The sequence below is a fragment of the Pan troglodytes genome, chromosome 7 (assembly GCF_028858775.2).
Source record: "Pan troglodytes isolate AG18354 chromosome 7, NHGRI_mPanTro3-v2.0_pri, whole genome shotgun sequence".
NCBI lineage: Eukaryota > Metazoa > Chordata > Mammalia > Primates > Hominidae > Pan > Pan troglodytes.
In genome coordinates, this window is record NC_072405.2 from 69,066,859 (window position 1) to 69,080,238 (window position 13,380).

The 13,380-nt window shown below is 42.3% G+C and overlaps 2 long non-coding RNA genes across 4 annotated transcripts in view; both read right to left on the reverse strand.

Moving 5' to 3' along the window:
• The window catches only part of LOC134810876 (uncharacterized), a 159,108-nt gene that overhangs the window by 122,292 nt on the left and 23,436 nt on the right, over positions 1–13,380 (reverse strand). The window lies entirely within an intron of this gene.
• LOC134810745 (uncharacterized) lies at positions 5,056–5,711 on the reverse strand. Its single transcript, XR_010159373.1, has 2 exons — positions 5,531–5,711; positions 5,056–5,236 (listed from the first exon to the last, which is right to left on the reverse strand). It is a non-coding gene; the product is annotated as an uncharacterized LOC134810745 (long non-coding RNA).

Below are 13,380 nucleotides of genomic sequence, written 5' to 3' on the forward strand. Positions count from 1 at the left end.
TTTTTAATTATATTTTAAATATATAGACAGAGACACAGTCTCACTATGTTGCCCAGTCTGGTCGCAAACTCCTGGGCTCAAGGAGTTTTCCTGCCTTGGCCTCCCAAAGTGGTAGGATGACAGGCATGAGCTACTGTGCCCAGCCTAAAATTACAAAACTAACTTCAGGAAGGTTTTGTACTTTTTGCCCCAAGTGCCACAACTGCTGGCTATGGCTCTGCCTAAGGGCAAATTTTGTGATTGGATCCTGTGAGAATTCTGAGTCAGTCATGAATGGCAGCAGGTATCTGGAACCAGGATACCAATTTCAAGGAGACAAAGATGAGTCGGGAGTGTCAGCAACCTGGAGGTATTTACGATTCCCAAGACTGGAAGTAATAGCTGGCTCCATGGGCTTATGGGTACCAACATGTCCTTCTGGCTGAATTGTCTCTCCCTTGATTAATAAGATGTTTAGGTAGAGAATGAGCTTAATCTTTCCCACTGGCATCTAATGCCCATAACTCAGCAGATTTTATTATTTCAACCAAAAAATCAGGTATTCTCACAGCAAGGGGGTGTAGGTGCGAGGGCTGACCCCAAATCAGTGTTGGAACAACCATACCAGGGTAAAAACAAGAACATCTTTCCTTCACCTTCCAGGCTTATCATTACCCATGATTTACACACATTGGCAGTGAAGGATCATTAAACATGAGAAAAGGACAAAACAAACAAACAAAAAACCCAAAGCATTTGGTAGGAGACAGAGCTTAGAAGAAATGAACTTGTAGAAGTAGGAGGATAAACAACCTCACTGGAAATTTAACACATTTGAAGCACTGGTTGGTCAGAACCATTGCTAGGAAAAATATGCATCTGATCAGCCAGTGAAACATATAGTAAATAATTTTTAAGACTTTCAAAGCTCATGCTTTAATCTCTAACTGATAAGGAATTTAGGAATGGATTGCACACTGGAGGTAAAAAATGATTCGCCAGACGACTCACACATCTGAGAACCTTCAGCTCCAGCAATATGTGGAATGTAGTTCTGCTTAGGACAAAAACCAACCTGAGAGGTTTTTTGGTTTTGGTTTTGGTTTTGGTTTTGGTTTTGGTTTTGGTTTTTGAGACAGAGTCTCGCTCTGTCGCCCAGGCTGGAGTGCAGTGGCACAATCTTGGCTCACTGCAACCTCCGCCTCCTGGGTTCAAGCGATTCTCCTGCCTCAACCTCCTGAATAGCTGGGATTACAGGTGCCCACCACCAAGCCCAGATAGTTTTTGTATTTTTAGTACAGATGGGGTTTCGCCACGTTGGCCAGGCTGGTCTCAAACTCCTGACCTCAGGTGATCCACCGACCTCGGCCTCCCAAAGTCCTGGGATTACAGGCATGAGCCACTGTGCCTGACCCCTGAGAGGTTTTTGTCTGTGGATTGGATTGGCTGGCTGAATTTTTTCTTTTTTTTCTTTTTTTAGACAGGGTCTTGCTATGTCACTCAGGCTGAAGTACAATGGCATGATCACTGCTTACTGCAGCCTGAAACCTCCTGGGCTAAGCGATCCTCTCACGAATGGCTGAGACTACAGGAGCACACCACCAGGCCCAGCTAATTTTTAAACTATTTATAGAGATAAGGTCTCACTATGGTGCCCAGGGTGGTCTCGAACCCCTGAGCTCAAGTGATCTGCCTGCCTTGGCCTCCCACAGTGCTGAGATAATAGGCATGAGCCACCATGCCTGATGAATTTTTTTTTAGTTAGAAAAATCCAAGGACATATTTTTTCAAGTTGTGATACTTTTTTTTATCATTGTACATCACTGTGCTCATAAATTTGTTCAGTCAACTCAAGTATTTGAAGAAATGTAAAATCATCAATATCAATCTTAGAGTATATGCTATAGAATCATCAGAGTTCAGGAGAAATAGAGAAGACTAGGTAGTTTAGAGGAGTTAAGAGTCAGACACGCCTGGGTTCATTTTACACCTCTGTCACTTACTAGTTGTATGGCTTTGGTAAATTTCCTCATCTCTCTGCATTGGTTATTCATCTGTAAAGTGGATATATAAAAATATCTATCACATAGTGGCATTGCCTGAGGTAATGCAGGCAAAATGATTAACCCAGTGCCCGGAAAACACAGTCCACTAAAACAGTGACTGCTGCTTCTGTTGTGCTTTTGCCACCATCGTCACTGGGATGGTTGTTATGGAATATCTAAGCCTGAAGTATAAGGCCCCTGGAAGAAAGGAGGATATTCTGACCTATGCTTCAAGAAGGTGTCTAATCTTTCAAGAAAATTGTGCCACCAAGAAAAAGGAATGAAAATAAAGATTAGTTGAGAATCCTGCCTTTTGTTTTCACTTGTTTTCCTCCAATGGTTGGGTGAAAGCAAGCTTGAATGCAAGGTTTTTTCTTTTCTTTTTTTCTTTCTTTTCTTTCTTTTTTTTTTTTTTTTTTTGAGACAAGGTCTCATTCTATCACCTAGGCTGGAGTGTAGAGGCACAGTCACAGCTCACTACAGCCTCAATCTCCCAGGCTCAAGCGATTCTCCCACCTCAGCCTCCCAAGTAGCTGGGACTACAGGCACACACCACCATGCCTGGTTAATTTTTAAATATTTTTGTAGAAATGGGTCTCAGTATGTTTCCCAGACTGGTCTCAAACTCCTGGGCTCCAGTGATCTTCCTGACTCGGCCTCCCAAAATGCTGGGATTAGAGGTGTGAGCCACTATGCCCAGCTGCAAGTTTTTTCTTAAACAACACATTTACCTGAAAGCCTAGAATGGATTCAGGAAACCCAAGAGCTATCCAGGGTTTCTGGATAATTCTCAATGCTGGGGCTTTACCATGCACCATGTGTGGAGGGACAAGGCAATCCTTTGCCTCCCCAGGTATGTGAGAGGCAAGGGGAAGTTCCTTTTCAGCCCTATACCAGTTTCCAGATTGTGTAATTTAGAAGCTAACGTCAGTTCCACCACCACAGGATGCCACTCCCTGACTTTTTTCCCCCCTGAGACAGGGTCTCATTCTGTCACCCAGGCTGGAGTGCAGTCGTGCAATCAGGCTCACTGTAGCCTCCACCTCCCAGGCTCAAGCGATCCTCCTACCTCAGCCTGCCAAATAGCTGGGACCACAGGTACATGCCACCATGCCCAGCTAATTTTTAAACTGTTTTGTAGAGATGGGGTCTCACTATGTTGCCCAGACTGGTCTTGAACTCCTGGGCTCAAGTGATCCTGCGGACTCAACCTCCCAAAGTTCTGGGATTGTTAGGTAGCTAGGCAGAAATGAGCAGGACATGAGAGCCCCCAAGTCCCCAGGTATATCAGGTGACCACCAGGTGATGTTCAGGCAGTTGTTAAACTGCCTCTCTGAAATAATAATTAGTTGCAGCTGGTGCCAGGGAAGGGCAGTCTCCCAACAGATAGAAACACCTGAAGCTGGTGATCAGCAGCTTCCCAATAAGATCTCAGGAGTTGGGCAAGTGGGCTCAAGCATGCATGCCAAGAAGCAAAATGGAGGAGTCTAATTGGTATGTGATGTTCTAAAAACATTCGACTGGTAAGGGGAAAACGCCGCAAATGAACATGCACACAACTTCAGTAAACACACTGAGCATGTGACCCCTCTCAACCGCTGGCAGGCCACTGCACATGCAGACAGCTCACCCCAAGGAAAAATCAAGGGAGGAGAGACAAAGCCCCAGAACCATGACCATGCAAATGTTTACAACCCCAAGTCAAGGGTCCAGATGAGGCACTTGAATCTCTCAGGTTGCCCACTTGGCCCTCTTCCAAGAGTACTTCACTTCCTTTTGTTCCTGCTCTAAAACTTTTTATTACACTTTCACTCCTGCTCTAAAGCTTGCCTCAGTTTCTCCCTCTGCCTTATGTCCCTTGGTTGAATTCTTTCCTCCTAGGAGACAAGAATCAAGTTGCTGCAGACCCATAGAGATTTGCCACTGCTAACAGGATTACAGGCATGAGCCACTGGGTCCAGCCTCCCTGACTTCTGTTTATAAAGTTTCTGCTTTCAGGCTATCCAGATCAGTAGCAAGAAGATATGTATTACTTTTGCAGCATGAATTACTCTTAGCCTCAGCTCTTTTAGGAGTCCAAATCTTTTGACATCAACACAACATGGATTACTGTCATAAGATGAATATTGATAACACAATTTTTAGAGACCCACATGACAGTCACAATACATTCTGCCCACATGACAGTCACAAATTCTGTCACTTGCTCATGTTTTTACCAGCTCCTTTCCAGTGAATCCCAAGACTACCTATAGAGCAAGTAAATTAATAAGTAATAGGTTGATCTAGGAGTGGACTTGTGTAATTGAATTCCTAGAACAATGCTGTTTCCACAATAATTAATTCATTTGCTTATTCATCAGGCACAAATATACATCTGTATTGAGTCAGACTCTGTGCTGGATACTCAGGATATAAAAGTGAAAAATTAACTCCCAGTCTAATCAGGAATTATTTGCTATTTATTTAGATGCCACACATGTAAATAAATAAGTGCAATAAAGTGTCTCAGATGCTATGTTCAAAGTGAGTCTGGTTGCTGGGCTTGGTGGCTCATGACTATAATCCCAGCACTTTGGGAGGCCAAGGAAGGAAAATTGCTTGAGGTCAGGAGTTCAAGACCAGCCTAGGCAACATAGTGAAACCCTGTCTCTATAAAAAATTTAAAGAAATTATACTACCACACTGGTCTTTTTAAAAAATAAAAACAATTTAAAAATTAGCCAGGTGTAGTGGCATGCCTGTAGTCCTAGCTACTTAGGAGGCTGAGGTAGGAGGATCGCTAGAGCCCAGAAATACAAGGCTTCAGTGAGCTATGATTGTGCTACTGCCCTCCAGCCTGGGTGACACAGTAACACCCTGTCTCCAAAAAAAAAAAATAAACAAACAAAAAAGTGAGTATGAGAAATACTGATTTTACCTGGGAAGGTCAGAAAAGGCTTGGTACCACAGCTGACTTCTGAGTCTTGAAAGATGAGTAAATGGTCACTGGACAGATATTTTGGGTGAAGATGGCAGAGAACACATTCAGTTTATCTTTTTAACAATTTTAATTCAAAAATTTATAAAATATGGAATGCTTCATGAACTTGTGTGTCATCCTTGCACAGGGGCCATGACATTCAGTTTAACAGTATCATCAATATCCAAAAAAATAGCCTGATGTGCAGCTTGGGATGGCCACAGCCTGTATAGGGGAAGGCAGGCATTACCTGAAAGTAGAGCAGCGACATAGACTAGTCAAATTGATACATAAAATTAGACAGCACAGGTAGGTAGGTAGGAAGGGAAGGAAAAGGAAAAAAGAGTCCAGGAAGAACCCTGAGATTATGGTTCTTAGGGTGGGGCAAAGCAAGAGAGGGCCAGGGCAGCAGGGCAAGGAGGGTGACCCCAGAGACCCCAGGAGAACTGCAGACATCGTACCTGCTCTTTCCCCCAAAATGCTGCAATGGTCAACAATATTAAATGACACAGAAATTAGAAGATGAAAAGTGAAAAGAACTCACTGGATTTGGTCTTTGGTCTTTGGTAATGTACCAAGCAGTCTGAGTGACGTAATGGAGGTAGAAACTTGAGTGAAGTCAAAGGGAGATGGAATTATTAGAAAACAAAAGCAAAGATTATAGTCTGAATTGGTGAGAGTGAAAGGGATGCTCATATACTGTTAGAAGAAGTGTAAATAACATGAATTTTTGTGTCAAGTTTTTAATAGGATCATACCATTTGACCCAGCTATTCTACTACTAGAAAATTATCTCAAGGAAGTGAATATATATCTATGCCAAGATTTAGTTATAAGCTATTCATCTGAATGTGGGTTTTAATGGTAAACAAATAAAAAGATAAATTTAAAAAGTTTAAAAAAAAGAGAAAAAAAGAAACAACTTCAATGTACAATAATAGGGTATTAGGTATACCAATTATGTTCTAGCCAGAGCAGATTTACCATGAAGCTAATAAAAATTAAGCTTTGGGCTCCTTACTTGCATGGACCCCTTCAATACACTGGGAGAGAGCCAGACATGGTGGCTCATGTCTGTAATCTCAGTTACTTGGGAAATTCAGATGGCAGGATCCCTTCGGCCTAGGAGTTCAAGTCCATTCTAGGCAATATAGTAATACCAGATCTCTAAAACAAAACAAAACAAAACAAATACATACCAAGAAAGAGGGTCTTAAAATTTTATATAAATAATTCTATAATATTTTCCTTAAAGAGAGCTCTCCTAATTGTATAAATGTTATGCTCTCCAAATCTAGATTACCATTGAGTCTGTTTATATAATTATAAAAATAAGGTTGTATTCAATAATAAGACAAATAACTCCCCTCCCCCCAAAAAAGATGGCAAAAGATTTGAACAGGCATTTTTATCACAGAAGAGATGTTAATGGCATAAGGAAATGCAAATTACAACCACCATGAGATACTACTTCTCATGTACTAGAATGGCTAATTTTTTTGTTTTTTAGATGGAGTCTTGCTCTGTTGCCCAGGCTGGAGTGCAGTGGCATGATCTCAGCTCACTGCAACCTCCGTCTCCCAGGTTCAAGTGATTCTCCTGCCTCGGCCTCCTGAGAAGCTGGGATTACAGGCGTGCACCACCACCCCCAGCTAGTTTTTGTATTTTTAGTAGAGATGGGGTTCACCACTTTGACAAGACTAGTCTTGAACTCCTGACCTCAAGTGATCCACCTGCCTCGGCTTCCGAAAGTGCTGGGATTACAGACGTGAGCCACTGCCCCCAGCCTAGAATGGCTAATTTTGTTAAATGCTGGTGAAGATGTAGAGCAACTAGAGCTCTCCTACATTACTGGTAGGAACACAAAATGGTAGCAGCACTTTGGAAAACAGTTTGTGTGCAGAACAAAGCAACTCCATCTTGAAAGTTAATCCGCCATGTTGGCTTCTGATTAAACCCCGTTCTGGAAAGGCCACTAAGATTGCCAGCTTATCTATTGTTCTTTGTGTCAGAGCAGGTACTTACTGTAAATCCTGTCCTTAGGTCAAACAACCTTGATGTTATCATACTTTATTTGTCCTACACATCCCTTCTGAAACACCCTCTTCTATGGTACATAAGCCCTGGGTCTTGGGTGTAATGGTGCTGGGATCCACCTTCTTTCCTTGCTGCCGCCCCAGGCACAGGCATGGCTTCTGCTTGTAAGACCCTATTAAATGTTTCCTTCTAAGAAATTGCGTTTATCAGCCTCTTTTTTTTCCGTCTCTTAGCCTCCTTGGACCCTATTAAATGTTTCCTTCTAAGAAACTGCGTTTATCAGCCTCTTTTTTTTCCGTCTCTTAGCCTCCTTGGACTTTGGGGTACATTTGCATAGATCTGCCCACCGCAGAACAGTTTGGCAGCTTTTTACAGAGCTAAACATGTACTTACCATAGGACCCAGCAACCTCACTCCTAGGGATTTATCCAAAATAAATGAAAATGTAGGTCCACACAAAAACCTGCACACAAATGTTTATAGCAGCTTCACTAATGATTGCCAAAATCTAGAAGCAACTCAAATGTTTATCTACTGGTGAATGGATAAACCACCTGTGGCACATCTGCACAATGGAACAACACTCAGCAGTGAATAGAAATGAACTACTAGTACAATCAACAACATTAATGTATCTCAAAAGCCTAATTTGAAGTGAAAAAGAGCCAGACACACACACACACACACACACACACACACACACACACACACAGCTGCATACTGTATGATTCCATTTCTATGACATTCTGGGAAAGATAAAACTAGCAAAGAAAATTAGATCCATAGTTGCCAGGGGCTGGGAAGGACAAGGGAATTTGGGGATGACAGAAATGTCCTGTAACTTGGTTTCTGTGGTGCTCACATGACTGTATGTATTTGTCAAAATCACCAAACTGAGCACTTTAAAACAGTTTTAATGTATGTAAATTATACCTTAATAAATCTGACCTGTAAAAAATTCAAATTATCCTGGCATGGTGGCTCATGCCTCTCTAGTCATAGCCAAGTAGGGAGGCTGAAGCAGGAGGATTGCTTGAGCCCAGGAGTTCAAGGCTATAGTGCATTATGATCATGTCTTTGAATAGCCATTGCAGTCTAGCTTGGGCAACATGGCAAGACCCCATTCCTCAAAAAAAAAAAAAAATTGAAGGGCTGGGCATGATGGCTCATGCCTGTAATCCCAGCACTTTGGAAGGCCAAGGTGGGCGGATCACTTGAGCCCAGGGGTTTGAGACCAGCCTGGCTAACATGGTGAAACTCCGTCTCTACTAAAAATACAAGAAATAGCTAGGCATGGTGGTGCACACAGGTGATCCCAGCTACTTGGGGGGCTGAGGCACAAGAATCACTTGAGCCCGGGAGGCAGAGGTTGCAGTGGGCAGAGATCACACCACTGCACTCCAGCCTGGGTGACAGAGCAAGACTCTGTCTCAAAAACAAACAAACAAACAAACAAAAAAACTGAAGTTGTAGAAAATATTTAAATACATAGAATAGTAGTCATATAGTATTGATAAGTAAAGCAAGTCATATAGTATCGATCAGTATTCATTTTCATAAGTCCAGCTTTGTATGCTCAGATAGACAATACATGAATACATTTACAGAGGATAGAACATAAAAACAACAAATTTCACCTATAATTACTTTTGAGGCATTGGATGACACATGAATTTTAACATTATACTTTTGCCCATGTGTATTTTTAAAATTTTCTTTATTAAATATGTATCTCGTGTAATTCTTTTTTTTTTTTTTTTTGAGACAGAGTCTCGCTCTGTCGCCAGGCTAGAGTGCAGTGGTGTGATCTTGGCTCACTGCAACCTCTGCCTCTCAGGTTCAAGCAATTCTCCTGCCTCAGCCTCCCGAGTAGCTGGGACTACGGGTGCACACCACCATGTCTGGCTAATTTTCGTATTTTTAGTACAGGCAGGGTTTCACTATGTTGGCCATGGTTTCTATTTCTTGACCTCGTGGATCTGCCTGCCTCGGCTTCCCAAAGTGCTGGAATTACAGGCGTGAGCCACTGCACTTGGCCATAATTTTTTTTAAGTAGGTTTTTGTTGATTGAGGTGGAGTTGAGGGATTTTAAAGAATGAATTATAGATGGAGAAATTAGAGACAGGGATTCTAACCTCTTCTTATTGGCTTGCCAATTTAGGGAAAAACTTACTAGAAGGGGATTCAGTCAAAGATGGATTTTTTGTTTTTTTTTATTTTAAAGGGAGAGTGAGACAAGACACCCATGCAATCAAGAGCTCAAGATATGGTACTCCATGAGAGATACAGTCATCGAACAGCACTGGGAGCAAGTTCCAATTATGCTCCAAAGCCTGGATGACTCATCTGTCTCTGAAAGAAGCTTTCCATGATCCCAGCCCACCCTTTTGTTCAATTTTCTCCTTGGTAGTCACCCATGTATACTCTGAGATCAAGCCAAGGGTTCACTCCTTATTCCCAACCACAGCCTGAACTCTCCTGCTCCATGCCTCCTTCACTCTGTTCCTCTGCCAGCCTGGAATGTTCTCCCCATCTCTCCCTCTTTTCAAATGAGAAGCAGCAGTCAATTCACCTGCACTCTACAACACTGCCTATACCTCCTTGGCACTCACTCCTAGCTTCAGTCTTACAGTTACCTGTGACTCCTCTCCCTTCCATTAACCTGAACCCCTTAGGCATCTTTCTGTCCTCCACAGCACTGAGCATAAAGCCTTATCAATGTTTGTTGAATTTCACTGAAGATGGCATCAGACTTGGGGTGCCAAATTATGATACATCCATAAACTCAAATACTTGTAGAATAGACTGATTATGAGATTAGTCCCAAATTCAACATAATTCTAGGAAAGAAACTACATTGATGCTCCATTCCAGAACATAAGTCCTTGTACCTTGGAAACAACCAGTGATATGACTTAAACAATGTTCATAGTTTTATTAGTCCATTCTTACAGTGCTATAAAGAACTACCTGATACTGGGTAATTTATAAAGAAAAGAGGTTTAATTGACTCACAGTTCCACAGGCTGTACAGGAAGCATGGCTGGGGAGGCCTCAGGAAACTTACAATAATGGTGGAAGGTGAAAAGGAAGCAGGCACATCTTCATATGATGGCAGGAAAAAGAGAGCTAAGGGAGAAGTGCTACACACTTTTAAACAACCAGATCTCATGAGAACTCACTCACTATCACTAGAACAGCAAGGGGGAAATCTGCCCCATGATCCAATCACCTCCCACCAGGTTCCCTCCCCGACACTGGGAATTACAATTCGACAAGAGATTTGTGTGGGGACATACAGCCAAACCATATCAATAGTCTATTTCTATTTTTTTTTAACTGAGTCTTTCAAATTTATATCCCTTTTTAAGTATGTTTTCAGGAACAACTACCAGCTTGTTTTTACTATTGAATGTCATGTCTGCATACTTTGTGAGAAAGGATCCAGCTGTGCTTTTCTAAAATAGGAATGAGTGCTGTGGATCATGAATTGGCTGATAGAGATGTTCATTTCTGAACTACAAAAGTCCAATTATGATAAGGCATAATTATGACAAAGTACAATTAATAGAAACATGCCACCCATGTGTGTGCTTCTTATAGCTGAGTGACCTGGAAATCACTAAATGCAGGTCACATAGTAAGTATTTTTTCAATGTTCACATAAATCATTCTTGTTCACATAGCCAATCAGCCTTCCCACAGCTCTTGAATAGAATTTTTGGGTTATATGACCTAGGTCATCTTGTAAATGTGCAGGTTGCCATGAATGTGGGCACAGTTGGATGGAAGCAGGTCACTCCTAGGACAACAATACAAGGAAGATCCTGCCACTTTCAAGTTGTGTCTCTAAAGGACACAAAGCCTGCTCAGATGCTGTCAACAGATATTGTAAAGGTCCTTCACTATGTGAGTCAGAAGACCAGAGAAACTATCTTTAGAGATCTGGGAGATCATCAGCCTAAAGGTACTGATTGGTGTCATAAGAGTGGTTATGGTATTGAGCGTAAATGAGTAATAAGAGAGAAAAGGGAAGGGGATGTTTAAGTAATGAGGGAAATAACAGAATTGAAGATCAATGAAGAATAGTCTGAGATAAAAGAAAAACCAGGCCACATGAAGTCATTATCATTTGTGGCGAACACTGTCAAATGCCAAAAGAACATGAAGCAGATTAAATGTGACCACAAATTATCTGATATTCCTTCCATCAAGAAGTGGGGCTCTATGTCCCCTCTCAAGTCTGGGTGGGTTTTGTGACTGTTTTGCCCAATAGCCTGACAGGAAGTGAAGCTATGTTCATTTTCAGGACTGGTTCTCAAGAGACTGGCAGCTTCCACTTCCTGTCTCTTGGAACATTCAATCTCAGAGAAGTCAGCCACCATATAAGAAGTCTGACTGCACTAAGATCACCCTGCTGTCAGAAAGGCCAGGTTAACTATGAAGAGAGAGAGATGCCCAGCCAACCCAGGCTGCTCCAGCCAACCCAGCCCAGGCACTGTCTGCCCAGGCTTCAGCTGCTATCTCACCACACCTGCATAGCAGAGCTCAAAGTGAGGACAAATCACCTGAGCCCAAGGAACCTACAGAACTGTGAGAAATCAATTTTGTGTTTATTTGTTTTTGTTTGTTTGTCTTTTGAGATGGAGTCTCACTCTGTTGCCCAGGCTGGAGTGCAGTGGCATGATCTTGGCACACTGTAACCTCCACCTCCTGGGTTCAAGCAATTCTCCTGCCTCAGCCTCCCGAGTAGCTGGGACTACAAGCATGCACCAAAATGCCTGGCTAATTTTTGTATTTTTAGTAGAGATGAGGTTTCACCATGTTGGCTAGGCTGGTCTTGAACTCTTGACCTCAAGTGAGCTGCCTGCCTTGGCCTCCCAAAGTGCTGGGATTACAGGTGTGAGCCACTGTACCCAGCCCAATTTTTAAATTATTTTAAACAAATAACTATTTGGCTGGCTAATTACACAGTGTTTCATTTCAATCCCAACTGGGGCAACACCAAATGCACTACAATTCATTTCAGACACTAACCATCCAGAGTTGGCACAGATCCCACAGGTTAAGGTCAAAGTCCTCCACAAGATAGCTCTCACCAGCTGTAAGTTTCAGGGGATCCCAGGCCACTCATACTCTGACTGGCTGTGAATTTGAGGGTTCCTACAATCATCTCAGGCTTGATAATTCACCATAATGACTCACAGAACTCAGAAACATGCTACATATGAAATAATAGTTTTATTGTGAAGAATACATATAGGTACCAAGATATGAAAAAAACGGGAAATTTTTAAAAATAAAATAAAAGACTACATAGGGCAAGGTCTGAGAGGGAACACACAGCTTCAGTGCCTCTCCCCTGGGGGAGTCAGGGAGCATCACCCTCCTAGCACATCACTGTATTCACCAACCAGGAAGCTCCTCCAAGCCTAGGTGTCCAGAGTTTTTATTGGGGTCTCATTATGAAGGCATGATTGATTAAATCCTTGGCCATATGACTGAACCCAATCTCTGGCTCTTCTCCCTGGATGGTGCACTCAAATCCAAGGGCCATATGTTAAGTTCTCCAAGTCATTTTTGAAATCTACTTACTTGACTTGAGGTGACAGAGACGCAGAGACGTACCTCAGTCCCCTCTCCCATGCTGGGAGAGACAACACAACATACTTGCAACTCTCTCCAAAATAGTATGAATCTGCCAACACAGGCCAGACCAGTTTTGAACAATTCCTATTGCAAGCCTTGCATGATGGTGTCTATTGTTAGTTTCTCAGCCACTTGGACATCTTCAGAACTTTTTTTTTTTTTGAGATGGAGTTTCGCTCTTGTTGGCCAGGCTGGAGTGCAATGGCACAATCTCAGCTCACCACAACCTCCACCTCCCTGGTTCAAGTGGTTCCTCTGCCTCAGCCTCCCAAGTAGCTGGGATTACAGGCATGTGCCACCATTCCCAGCTAATTTTGTATTTTTAATAGAGAGGGGATTTCTCCTTGTTGGTCAGGCTGGTCTCAAACTCCCAACCTCAGGTGATCTGCCCACCTTGGCATCCCAAAGTGCTGGGATTACAGACATGAGCCACCATGACCAGCCTTCAGAACTTTTAAATTGCATTTTAGGTTCCATTCTACAATGGTTAACAAAATTTTTAAAAAAGATCTCTGTTTTCATGGATTTTAGTATCTATTGAGAGATAGATAGTAAATAACACAAACAAATATATAATTGCAAACAATGTTGAGTGCTATAAAGGAAAGATTCACTAGATGTGGTAGACTTTGGTGGCCTCAGTGAATCATGCCTTCTGGTATTTTGCCCTTGAGTAATCCCCTTCCATGTTGACACTGGGTTTGGCCA